This window comes from Anas acuta, chromosome 2 (assembly GCF_963932015.1).
Source record: "Anas acuta chromosome 2, bAnaAcu1.1, whole genome shotgun sequence".
Classification (NCBI taxonomy): Eukaryota; Metazoa; Chordata; class Aves; order Anseriformes; family Anatidae; genus Anas; species Anas acuta.
Window position 1 is genome coordinate 37,132,092 of NC_088980.1, and position 11,819 is coordinate 37,143,910.

General features: G+C 41.0%; 1 long non-coding RNA gene across 4 annotated transcripts in view; it reads right to left on the bottom strand.

Annotated features, from left to right (window-relative positions):
* LOC137852512 (uncharacterized) overlaps nt 1-7,550 on the bottom strand; it is a 48,962-nt gene extending 41,412 nt beyond the window's left edge. For 3 of the 4 annotated variants that reach the window (XR_011093898.1, XR_011093896.1, XR_011093897.1), the window contains exon 1: nt 7,398-7,550. This is a non-coding gene — a long non-coding RNA (uncharacterized lncRNA). The remainder of the gene's footprint in view (nt 1-7,397) is intronic. The other variant, XR_011093895.1, reaches the window with a different exon arrangement.
* Between the last annotated feature and the right edge of the window lie 4,269 nt (nt 7,551-11,819).

Genomic DNA, 11,819 nt, shown 5'->3' on the forward strand with positions numbered 1-11,819 from the left:
GTTTGGTGTTTGTTTGAAACAAGAATTTCCAGATAAAACCTCCCTACAAGGAGGAATTTCTGTCACAGTAAGAGATCTTTCATTTCCATTATAGGCTTGTGTTAACTTAGTTTGCCACTAGATGAACTCCACAAGCACTTTAATATACCTGAGCAAACAGAACATATACCATGAAACACATGCTCCTCTAGCTCATTACATTGTTAGAAAAGAAAAAGCTTCAGAACTGGTTCCTTCCCCCACCCCACCTTTTTCTCTTTTTAAGAAGAATTACAAAGAGTGCAACTCTGAGGTCATAAATACCACTTCAGAAAGTATTTGCTTCAATGATTCTGGACTTCAGATTTGTGGGTTAAATACAATTTAGTCACATCTGCTTGAGCCTTTGGTGTAAATTACAAAGAGACAGTGGCAGCTCCCAGAAAAGTAAGAACAGTAAGTTTTACCCATTAGTAAGCTATAAATTGACAAGAAAGAGTTTGAAGAGAAGCTGAATGGTTATCAGCAGTCAGCACTGTTCAGACAAGGTATGGTCAGGTAGCTACTGGGTAATAACAATATCATTATGTATGAAGAGCTTGGTCTGTCTGGGGAGAAACATGAAAGGCCTCATGTTAAACAGAAACACTCAGCCCATGGTTCTCCACCAACACCGATGCACTGAACAGCTGTCTGGAGACACACGCTAAGTGACCATAATCTCAGCACTGTGGCTACAACAGAAACCCTTGTGCATAACGTAAGGCAGAAGGCACACCTCAAATCTCAAGCCCCATCCAGGTTTTGGAAAAGCCATTCCTTACAGGCCACCCTCCTTCCCAACCACTGCAATCTCTGATACATACACATGCTTTGAACACAGGAAAGCAGGCCACCTTTAGGCAGAGGGGGAAAAAATAATAAAAGCTCACACTAATTCTGCCTAGTCCAGCCAGCCACGCTGCTGACCCCACCAGGAGAGGCCTACCCCAAAGCTCCACATCTCCTTTCCATATGCACCAGGAGCAGCCTGCTTGTACACACAGCTGGGGATATTCAGCTGTCCATGGGGCACTGGATTCTCCAGCTTTCAGATCTGTGCTGCAAAGGCATGTCCTACGAGATGCCAGGCAGGAATCACGTCCCCAGCTGTCTGATAAGCCAATACATCACATGTTGCTGAGGCGCTCCAGCTACTGCTTGCACTGCCTCACTGCTACCTGCATGGATGGAACAACTGTGGGTAACAAGAGGTAAATCATGCTGCCACGTGCAGGTTGTTGGCCTGAGATAAAGGAAATAGGGCACCAGTAGTGACAACACTTACCAGGATTCAAGCCATTTGCTCCTCACTTTTCACACTGTCCCCACCCAAAAGTAAACAAGAATCTGTGTCCATGAGCCTAAAGAGCTGTCACCACAAACATAAGCTGTGTTTCCTATTTGCCACATCACCACAGCTGTAGGCCTCAGATGCTGGGCTTGGCATCCCGCCACTGAACACTCCCCTCCTGTCAACTGAGGTACCAGGTCCAGCCAAGGAAATTTACGGCTGTTTATTTCTTTGTTTCTGACTCATTTTTCTGCCTCAGTCCTCCCTTGGCACTAAGCAATAATTGAGCAATAGTGCATGCATCTCATATTTCCACTATCACAGGTTCAACACAGAGCACAAACCACAGAGGCAGATGTGCCATGGGTGCACACCCCTCCAGGCATGGGCTGCAATCCCTCAGTCTATGAATAGCTGTCTCTCGGGCTAGCAGGCAGCCCATGAATCAACAACTGCAAAATATCCAGTATTATTTATTGCCAATACTCAAGCTCATCTCCTGCTTTGAAGGCTGGCATCTTCGTCAGGTCAGACACTTTTTCCATGCCAAACATTTCATATTTGGAGACAAAGGCAAGATCCTCACATACCTCAGATCTCATCTCTCTGCATCACGCCAGAAGCATGGAGCAGCTGAGGTAGCCTGGAAATGTGCAGATTTGTTTTGGGTTCAGTGAAAACAGAGGGTGGTGTGGGACTAGCAAACAGATACAAAAGTCTGTTAGGAGACAGTGGAAATGACAGTCCTGTGGTGGTGGTTGCTGTCTGCAGAAGGAAAGAGCAAACTGCAGTCACCATTTCACCAATAAGTTTTCCACTTCTGAGAAAACTGGCTCTCAGAGCTACAGGTGCTTACACCACGCAGTTCCAGCTACATGCAGCTATTGGGGTACTCTTCCAGCTTTGTCAAATATCCTCATTGCAGCTAGAAATATATCTGATACTACACTACTGCGTGTTGTGTGACATGATACTCTGATCTGAGCAGAGACCAGCTCCCCCGAACTTAAGCATTTTCTCAATTTGCTGTCCGCACTAACTCCAGGGTTTACATGGCTACCATTAAAGTTAGGCTGACATTGCAGAAGTGCTGTAGGAACAGTTGGTGTAACACTTAGATTTCCACCTCCTCCAGGTGGGAATCTAAACAGACAGACACATAGGAAACAAGGTAAGCAATCTGCCAGCAATGGCAAAACCAGGAGGAATCCATACCTCCTCCTGTCCCACTTCATGCAGTTTCCAGGGCATTGTCACCATTAGCTACACCTCTCCAAAGCAACTTTCCAGGCATTTGCTGACTCCCTTTACATCCCTCCATGCATAGATAGTACCACAAGACATACGCTCTGGTGTTGTTTACAGTACGAGAAGTAACAGCATAGTCTGTACAACTTCCAAAGGAATTCCTGGTTGCTTACTCCGTGGTTATCATAATACCCGTATGGTTTCCTGGTTACTTCTCTTTGCAATGTTTATATGCCAAGAACAGATGATCATTTCATAGAAACCAAAGAGCCTAAGTGCAGAGACAAATTACAGTATAGAGACAAAAATTTGGCACATTATACTTACAAAGTAGGTTAAATCAAAGCATTTTAAGTGTTTAGGAAATATGTGCAAGCTGATATTTATTTCTAGGAATAAATTTTTTCCATGCTGGACAATGGCCACCCATATTTTTGTAAATTATACTCTAAAATGTAATTTGAAAGATAAGGCTGGAATCCACTTTTAACCACACAACTCTGTCATTAAGGTGGAACTGCACAGTATTTGCAGGAAGTCCCACACTGACCAGCTACTTTCATATGGGTAATACTTTTTCCACCAGGACCTCATTTAACTCATATGAAATGAGACCAACACTTTTTCTTAAAGAATCCCATCTGCATACTATGAAGATAGCTAGCAATGAGACAACCTCACATCTATCTTGAATGGTTCTTGTTCTGCATATTGCATTTAAGCACATAATACAAATGTATTCCTTTCCTTTGCTAGTGTTACTTTAAAAAAACACAAAGGTGTAGCACAGATTAGTCACATCTGAGAAACTCCAGTACATTAGTTTGCCAGTCGTTAGCAATCTGAATTGAGTTCTGTGTAAAGCCCCATTAAAAAAAAAAAAAAAAGCAGGACAAAGATTTGACAAAGCTTGTTCAGATAAAGAGGGGATCCTTGAACTCCTTAGCAGGAGCCAAGCAAAATGCATTAGCTTGCACTCCCACTATGTATGGCCAAGGGGAAAACAAACAGAAAGCTAGACTCACTTGTTGGCCCTGTGCCCTTTCCACACCGTAAAATGACTAAGGCAGCATGGAAGAAATGTTCTCTGCACCGTGCTGAACTGTACAGGCCAGCTTGCTTGTATCCTCATGTCCCAAGGCCTCTGCTTTAATAGAACAGAGTAAACACAATGCTTCTTTTTGGGTGCCTGCATGATGTCCAGTGATTTGCCTTCCATAACTTAAAGGTTTGACAGCTTCCATATTGTCGAGGAATGCACTGAAAGTGATGCTGCACAACAGCGAGGTGCAGCTTTGTACTTAACATGATCTACAGACTTCCACGCTGCATGCAGTAGGAATAAAAATAGTCATTAGTGAGATGAAGTATAAATTTTACACCCCTGTAGTCAGTTGCTTAACTGATCTTTCCAGAAACTTGGCAAAAGAAGTGTACTGCAGCTATGCATATATTATACTTAATGATGGCCATTAAGCCTGCAGTCACAAGATTCAGTCTGCCTTTTGCTGCTAAATTTGTACCGCAGCCTCACAGATTTTGTAATAGTTACTGACAAGGTACAAAATAATAGTCCTGTGAAACTGTGACCCTGATTAGTAATGGGGTAGCTGCACCCCCCTCTTCAGCTTCATGGGTCCCAGTGGGTTTATACCAACAATAAATTTGGTTCGCTCTTTGAAGATGAAAAGTGCTATAACGTGCACTTTATTAAAGCTGCTATAAAGACTTGTTATTTTTGCTCATATACCTGCTGAGTGATGGTTTCCAGAAGTCTAACAGCACCCCCTCCCCACCCCCCCACAAACACACTTTACTTTCTGGCTTGGAGCACTCCTCTTTAAAATCGTAGGCCACTTTTCCAGCTCTTGACGTACAGCTTCTTGTATACTTCAGGGCTATAGATCAGCCTTCCTATAACCCAGACAGCTGTGCTGAACTGCATCTTTACCATAACTTAGAAGTGAAAGAGCATTTTAATAGGTGGAGATGATCCAGGAGCCCGGGTTCAGAGTCAGATGCTGATCTTGACTCTGTCCAGACCATAGGCTGGTGAATTTGGGTTCAGATGTGGTAATACCAAATTCTTACTATAGTTGATCCCAATCAGAAGTCTCCCAATTTCACCTATGATATCTACCCCTGCCATGATGACTTCCTTTAAAAAAAAGGATTTCTGTAGTGTAAACTTCTGCCTTTGGTATAGAATCTCTCAATCACTGGGTGAAGTACCAGAACTCACACGAGTTTATTCCTTTGAGGTTTCAAAGGACAGAAATGTTAGCAAAGCACATCACAGGTTTTTACTACCTGGTTGCAAGCATGCCACGATACAAGTCTGTGATCACCAGGCTCCTCAAGAACATCAGTCAGTCCAGATAAGCACCTTTAAAAGGGGTATTCTTCTTCTAAAATAGGCTGCTTAGCATTTTCAAGCTCCATTGTATAAATGCCAATCGCATTGCTTCTGAGCAGTACTTAAGGACCTCAAAAAAAGCCTTGTTCAGATTATTAACCCCGAACTTATCTTCTGAACTCTTCCTCCCCCCTATTTAACGGATCCATCATTTGTTTCAGTTTCCGTGAGCATGAGCCAGCCAACTGGCATCTCAGACTACAGCTGCTAGTCATCTTCACAAAGTGTCGTGTTTGTACCTAGAGTACCTTTCTCCTAAATAGAAAATACACCAAGACTTCACATGAAGAGGAAAAGAGTTGGTGAAAACCGTCAGAATTGTCTTGCACCACATGCAGCTATTAAATAAGGGGAAAAGGCTTATACATCAGCCACAAGCACTGAAAGTGAACTCTAATATTCAGCCATGTATCTCACTTTGAGCATGCCTTGAGCTGCACAACACAGAATCTGATGAACATGACTCCTCCAAGCATTTGGCTGTCAATGACAATTCAACCTGAGTGATATTTGCACGTCTTAGAAGATAATTTCATGTCCGCTAACAAAGTGTCTTGCTTGTGATCAAAGCAATAAAAACTGTTCAGGTCTGTTCTTTGTTTCTTGTCTGGCAGTCAAATGACCACAGCCTGGTCATGCCACTACACCTTCCCCTTTCCTAAGCTGCCAAGAAATCAGAATTGTCACCACAAGTTCTCTCTCTGGAACTTCTATTTCTTACAAAGATTTCCAAAACCCCCACTCCTGCCTAAGAGTTTGTTAAAGATAGAAAAAAGTTCATAAAACCACACAGAAAACTCTGAAGTGTAGGCATGAAAGAGGTTTTTTGTTGGTGGCTTTTTTTTTGGTAGCAAGTGTCTCTTGCCACTCCATGCATCACTTCCTTCAAAGGCTATACTTGGAAGAGGATGCTCTTTTCCCTCCACCCAGAAGGGTTCCTTTAGAAAGACAAACTTGCATAAGAAATGTGTTAATTTAACACATATCCTAGCTGTCATGCTGCTTCCTTCTATCCTGTTATACTTTTTAATGGCTTGCCAATGTGAAGATACTTTCATTACACAGTAAACAAAGGAACAAAGGGATCTGATGTCCCTCAGCAGATTTAAAAAAAAATAAGAAGTTGTTAGGTCTTATTTTAAGATAGGAAAAAATAGCTGATCCAAAACAAACCAGGACTCAGTGACTGACACAACATGGAAGTAGATTTGTTTGTGCCAAAGAATTTGCTTTGAATTGCTTCAGCCATTATCAAGCAACTTTCTGAAGCATAAGCATTAACCTCTTCCCAAAAATAAATACATAAATGGGGAGTTTTATAAGTATTAAAATCATGTAGTAAATTCAGCTATACAGAAGTCAATTCTAGGCTGGTAGAGTGATGAAGGTAGGAGATCTTTAACCTCTTCTAGTTAAAACAAGACAAGCAAGCACAAAAAGAAAGGAAGCATCTCCAGTAGTTGCTTTACCCTTGTCTTTAGCTCCCTCGTTGAACTGAATAAAACAGGGCAGTAAAATAAGAGCAGGTTGATTCAGGGCTTTATCCAGTTGGTTCTCAAAGACCTCCAAGGACAGAGACAGCAAAACCCCCGGGGCAGCCCCTTCCCATGCTGAAGTGCCCTTATAGCAAAAAGGGTTTTCTTTTTTATATCTACAGATATAATTATTTTAAGTTTATATTATTAAATATACAGACTGGAGCTCTACGCACATAGACACATTTTTCCCTCTGTCTTTCTCTTTAAATTCAATCCTGCTCTTAAACACAGGCCATACACAGCTCCCACAGATACCAGTGGCAGTGCATGTGCGTATCTTTGGGTTAAACCTAGCTTATCTAGAACATCTGAGGCATACAGCCCAGATTCACTTTTTAATAATACACCACATTTGAAGTCTATCCACTCCACATGAATACTGATGTAAAGAAAAGCACAGTATTTGTTTCGGATTCTTAAACAAAGATTTCAAGGTCTACACCACTATACAATGCTTTGAGTCTTGTAGACTACCTATCCCATCATGAGCTGCACTTAAATGGAGAAGAAAAAACAAATAAATAAATAGCACCCAGGCCTTTAACACTGAAAGTTCACTGTCACATACACAGCTGAATTGCTTCATAACTTCAGTATTAATTCTTACAAGTATGATGTATTTTAAAACTCCATTTCTAAAAACAGAACAAAACAAATACAGGCAACAGGCTAGAAAAAAAATATTCTCCATGTTCTGCTTTCTAAATATTTAAATAATACGAGTCCTGGCTAGAAGATATGGAGGGAAGTCACAGGCCCAACATGCACACATCCAATATCAATATAACTTACTTCCATTTTCTCTGTATTTTCCTCACTAAGTTTTCCTCCTAGTTTTTATTAAAATTAAACTATGGAAAAATATATTCTACTGTAGCCTTACCTCATACATCCAGCCTACATTTATTCTAGCTCTTCCCTTGCAGCAGCACTCCAAAAGCTGTCCTCTGTGCTCTCCATTTATGCTCACCTGCTGCCCAAGTGCAGTTCATTAAGCTGTACACCTGCAGTGACTTAACTTGGGCTTTGCTCAGCTTTTAACTCAGCCCAGAATCAACAAAAGCATTTGCTCTGCATGCTGTCATTAAATATTGTCTTCTCCTCAGGGTTTTCACACCTATGATACTCTCTGCTAATTTCCCTGACTTATCAAACTCCTAATATTCAGTAGGTAGCTGAAAAACAGCTATTTACTCTACCAATACACACAAATAATAATAATTAAAAAAAAAAAAAAAAAAAAGATATTTTCCAGCTTATGTGTTGTGGATGACAATTGCACTAAAACAGGTGCAATCAGTTGTGTAACTGCAAGTTATTCAATACTTCAGTGTGTCAGAAGGAGGTGGAAGGACTATTTAAAGCTTTTTCTTTTTCACATAGCCTAAACACAATTTTAACTAAAAATACCTGTTATGGAGACAGCCTCTCCATATGAATATCGTGACTTTTAAATTCTGTCTGCATTTAGAGCTTGTGGGAAGCATACACTGTGTATGATCTTCCATATACACAGAAAAAAAAATAGAGTAGGTCTGAAATTAGGGCTGCACACCAGGGAAAGAGCATGTAGTGAGGCAAAAGGCTTTTCTCTCTATTCCTGTAATATCTCCCGAATCTCTAGAGTTGCTCTGCTCATGAGTGGCTTCGTGGCCTGTTCTGTAGAAATAAAGTACATTTCCTAACCACGGATGAGATGCTTGAGTTTCTCAGGGGGATCTCGTGGTGGAGATTGCCTTATTGTGACCCTGCACCTTTAGGGCTGAAGTTATCCCTGATGTAACTTGACTGACATTGTTAATGTTATGTGAGGGATCCAATTCCCTTACCTCATTTGTTTTACTTTTAAAACCAAGGATGCTGGGCCAGTCACCCCAAAAGAGTAAACCACCTTATTTCCATTTATACATGCACCTGTAGAGATACAACAATTTAGAGACAGCTAAAAACCTGCCCCATACCCACTAACGTTGGGTAAGATTTCATGGTCAACACGGGATGATTTTCAAGTGAAGGAATGTTGACATTAACACAGTCCCAACCAGTTTAGAGCTGGACTTAGGTTATCTTGGGTTAACTGGGGGTTGAAGGTATACAGAACCCTCTCCAGCTTAAGGATACATATAAACAGCAGTTGAGTACAACAGGCAGGAGGTTGTGATGGCATTGCCTGCAGTACTTGGGATGTATCATTTCTAGGTGGGCTAATGATGATCAGAAGTCTCAGCCCTCCAGTGATGACCCCTCACAGATAGCTGGTAACCGTCTGAGGTAGTGTTAGAGGTGAGCTTTCACTCAGGGAGTACCTGCTATTGATCCATAAAGTTCTGTAAGCTATTCACAGTGGCTGTGGTGCAGTAAATCCAGAAGCTGTCACTCCGGTGATAGGTTCCCTTAACTTTCCATCAAGGGCTGCTGACCTTCATGTCCACACAACTGCTTTTGCAAGGCAGTGCAGAGGTCAATGGCTTCCATGCTCTGTTTTGCATTGGTCACATGATTTATGAGCAGAAATCCTGTAAAAATGAAATTTCAGCTGCATTTCCTTCACTGACAGGTTGGCAAACATCCTATAAATCACATCACTAGTGCCAAAATCCCTGCCAGTGATCAAAGAGATTTTATCAAGCTTTGGTAACCTCTAAAACCAAGTTCCATAATATCCTGTTCAAATTCATTATTAACTTGCTATTGGAAAATGTCATTGAACTAACAATATTTGTTACAATGCCAAGTACTCAAAGTACCTGCAATACCTGAGAATACGTTAAGATAATCTAAAAATATGTACTTATTATTGTATCCTGGAAAGAACAGGGAAAGTAATTTGATTATAAAACCCCCACAAATCCTGTGCACCAAGTAATCAGTCACATTTTATACACTGACTTTCTTCACATCTGTACAAATAAAGCTATTGTTAAAATGTATGAAGAGCTGTGGCACATAATACACGCAGCCATGAAACCACGAGTGCTGTTACTTGTTGAGTCTTTAAATGGAAGGTGGCACATCTGCTTTTGGCATTGGAGCGTAAATCAATCCAAGATGTTTATTAAAGAGTAAATAACAACCTGTCCACGTGCTCTTTCTTCCATCCAGCCTTGGTTTTGTTCTTTGTTATTTTCCTGGCAGTTAAACACAGGCTCTGCACATTGGAGGTATGCGTTGTTTCTTCACATACGGATAACATAACATGTCCTGTAACATTTAACAAGTATGTGATGGGGAACAGTTTAGACAAAATTGCAAGACAGAAATGATGTGGGGAGGAAAGGGTAAGTACAAAGAGCTACACCACAGTGACTGAAAGGCTTTTTACTCTGGATACTCCTAATATGTTTGAAATGAATACCAAGACCTAGATTTGATTTCATGTCCTAGCTCTCATAAATTAGTGAGCAAAATTTGCAACAGTGAAGGATGGTGAATGTTTTCTTCCTTACCAGTCAGAGGCACAAGCAAGCATTAGAGAACGGAGGAGTCGATATGACTTGACCTAGTATTTAAGGTTTCTATACCTTCTGCAACAGGGTCTGCCTGAGCAGGACTGGTTAGAAGCCTTTCACCATCTGCATGGGTTGACCAGCAGGACGAACAACATGAGATTGGCACTGGTCAATATTGGCAGTGGTCGATATTGGCACTGGTCAATATTGGTGCTGGAGGCTGGCCCTTTCCTGAGCAGCTGCTGATCTATTTGGTACAGCTTGTAATGCGTTTCTCTCTGGCTGCCCCTAGGTCTGCTGCACCAACAGCAGTCTGAGGACAACAACATCTTTCGTGAGCAGTCCGTTTTGTGGGCTACCTATATGAAGCAGCACTTAGAGAGTGAAGGTGAAGAATTTCATTATTGCTAGGCAGGGAGCTGATAAGCAAGTGATGTTGTTCTTCAAGTGCCATTCAGAAACAAGACATAACCTCCCAAACACTAAAAACCTCATGCATTGGAAAGTCAATCTCTCTTCTGTATGCTGGCAGTGGGAAACCACGGGACTCTTCTGGCTCGTTTTTAAGAGTAAGACACATGATGGTTTAGGAAGGCTCGTCTTGCAGCGTTAGGGCTGGCTGAGGGAAAGCTTCAATGGAGAAGTCCATGCTGGATGGGGAGTAAGGTCTGCTGGAACAGTGCCATGTGATATTTCATACTTTTATACATATAATTTACTGGACTAATCTCCAAACATCTTTCTGCAATTGTTTGCAGTTGTTCATTTCTTCTTCATTTAAATTGTAAGGATATATTCAAAGGTAAGGTTCCATATGCATATATTTCAACGATAACATTACTGATCAGCTCTGTCCCAAAAGGAGCAAATATTTCCGTAAATTTGTTAATTGTGTTTCATCTATAGCTGAAACCTAGTTGCACAAGAGACCCAGGTGGATTTGTTCAGCAACACAGAACACGCAAGGACAGAATTTATACAGCAGTTACCACTGCAGGCTAGAATTACCTTGATCAGCATTGTTAAAGAATCCTGTTTTACTATTTTAGTCAAGGCAAAAAATAAAAAAATAATTAAATTAAATCAAAATACTTGGGTAGATCAAAAAAAGAAGAAAAAAAATACTACTTTCTCCTATTTATTCCACACACAATCTTCCTTCAGTTTCTCCTTTTCTTCCATTTGCCTTGTGTTAGTACTCTGTGAAACCACACATTTTGCAAGTCACTGGTGCCAGATTTTGCAGAATATCTCGGACAGGTCTCTTCATTTCCATTTCATTTTGTCTTTCTATGTCTGACATGTATTGTTATTTAAATGAATGCTTTTGAACTCAGATTTTTTTAATGCAAATGTGTGCTGCTTCCCTAATGAATTGAAAACATTAACACTTTTTTTTTTTTTTTCCTAAGGAAAGAAGGATAAAGAGTAATATTCTCAAGATGGAAGGTGGGTTGGGATGTTACTTTTCTGTGAATTTAAGCTAAAAAGGGAAGGTATGCACAACGGTGAAGTATCAAGATGTTGGCTAAATCTTCCATCTACCCAGGATATAGCAGTGTTATATCATTTTAAGAACAGCTGAGGTAGGCAAGGTGCCAAGGCACGGCAGACTGGTCTCACTTGTTCAAGGCATTCTGCATAAGACAGTCAGGGGAGTACACACAAGTGCCAGATGCTACGTGCCTGCAGCAACTGTAAGGTGCTCTCTCCAGTCCCTCCTTTTGAAACCAATTTAGTTGAAAAGTTGGTGTCCCGTCCTTTTTAGCTGTTTGAAAGCTGTTTACCAGGACCCATAGACTGAACTTATAGGAGTAAGCAAAGAGGCTATAGGGAGGTAATGGGCAAGAAGGAAA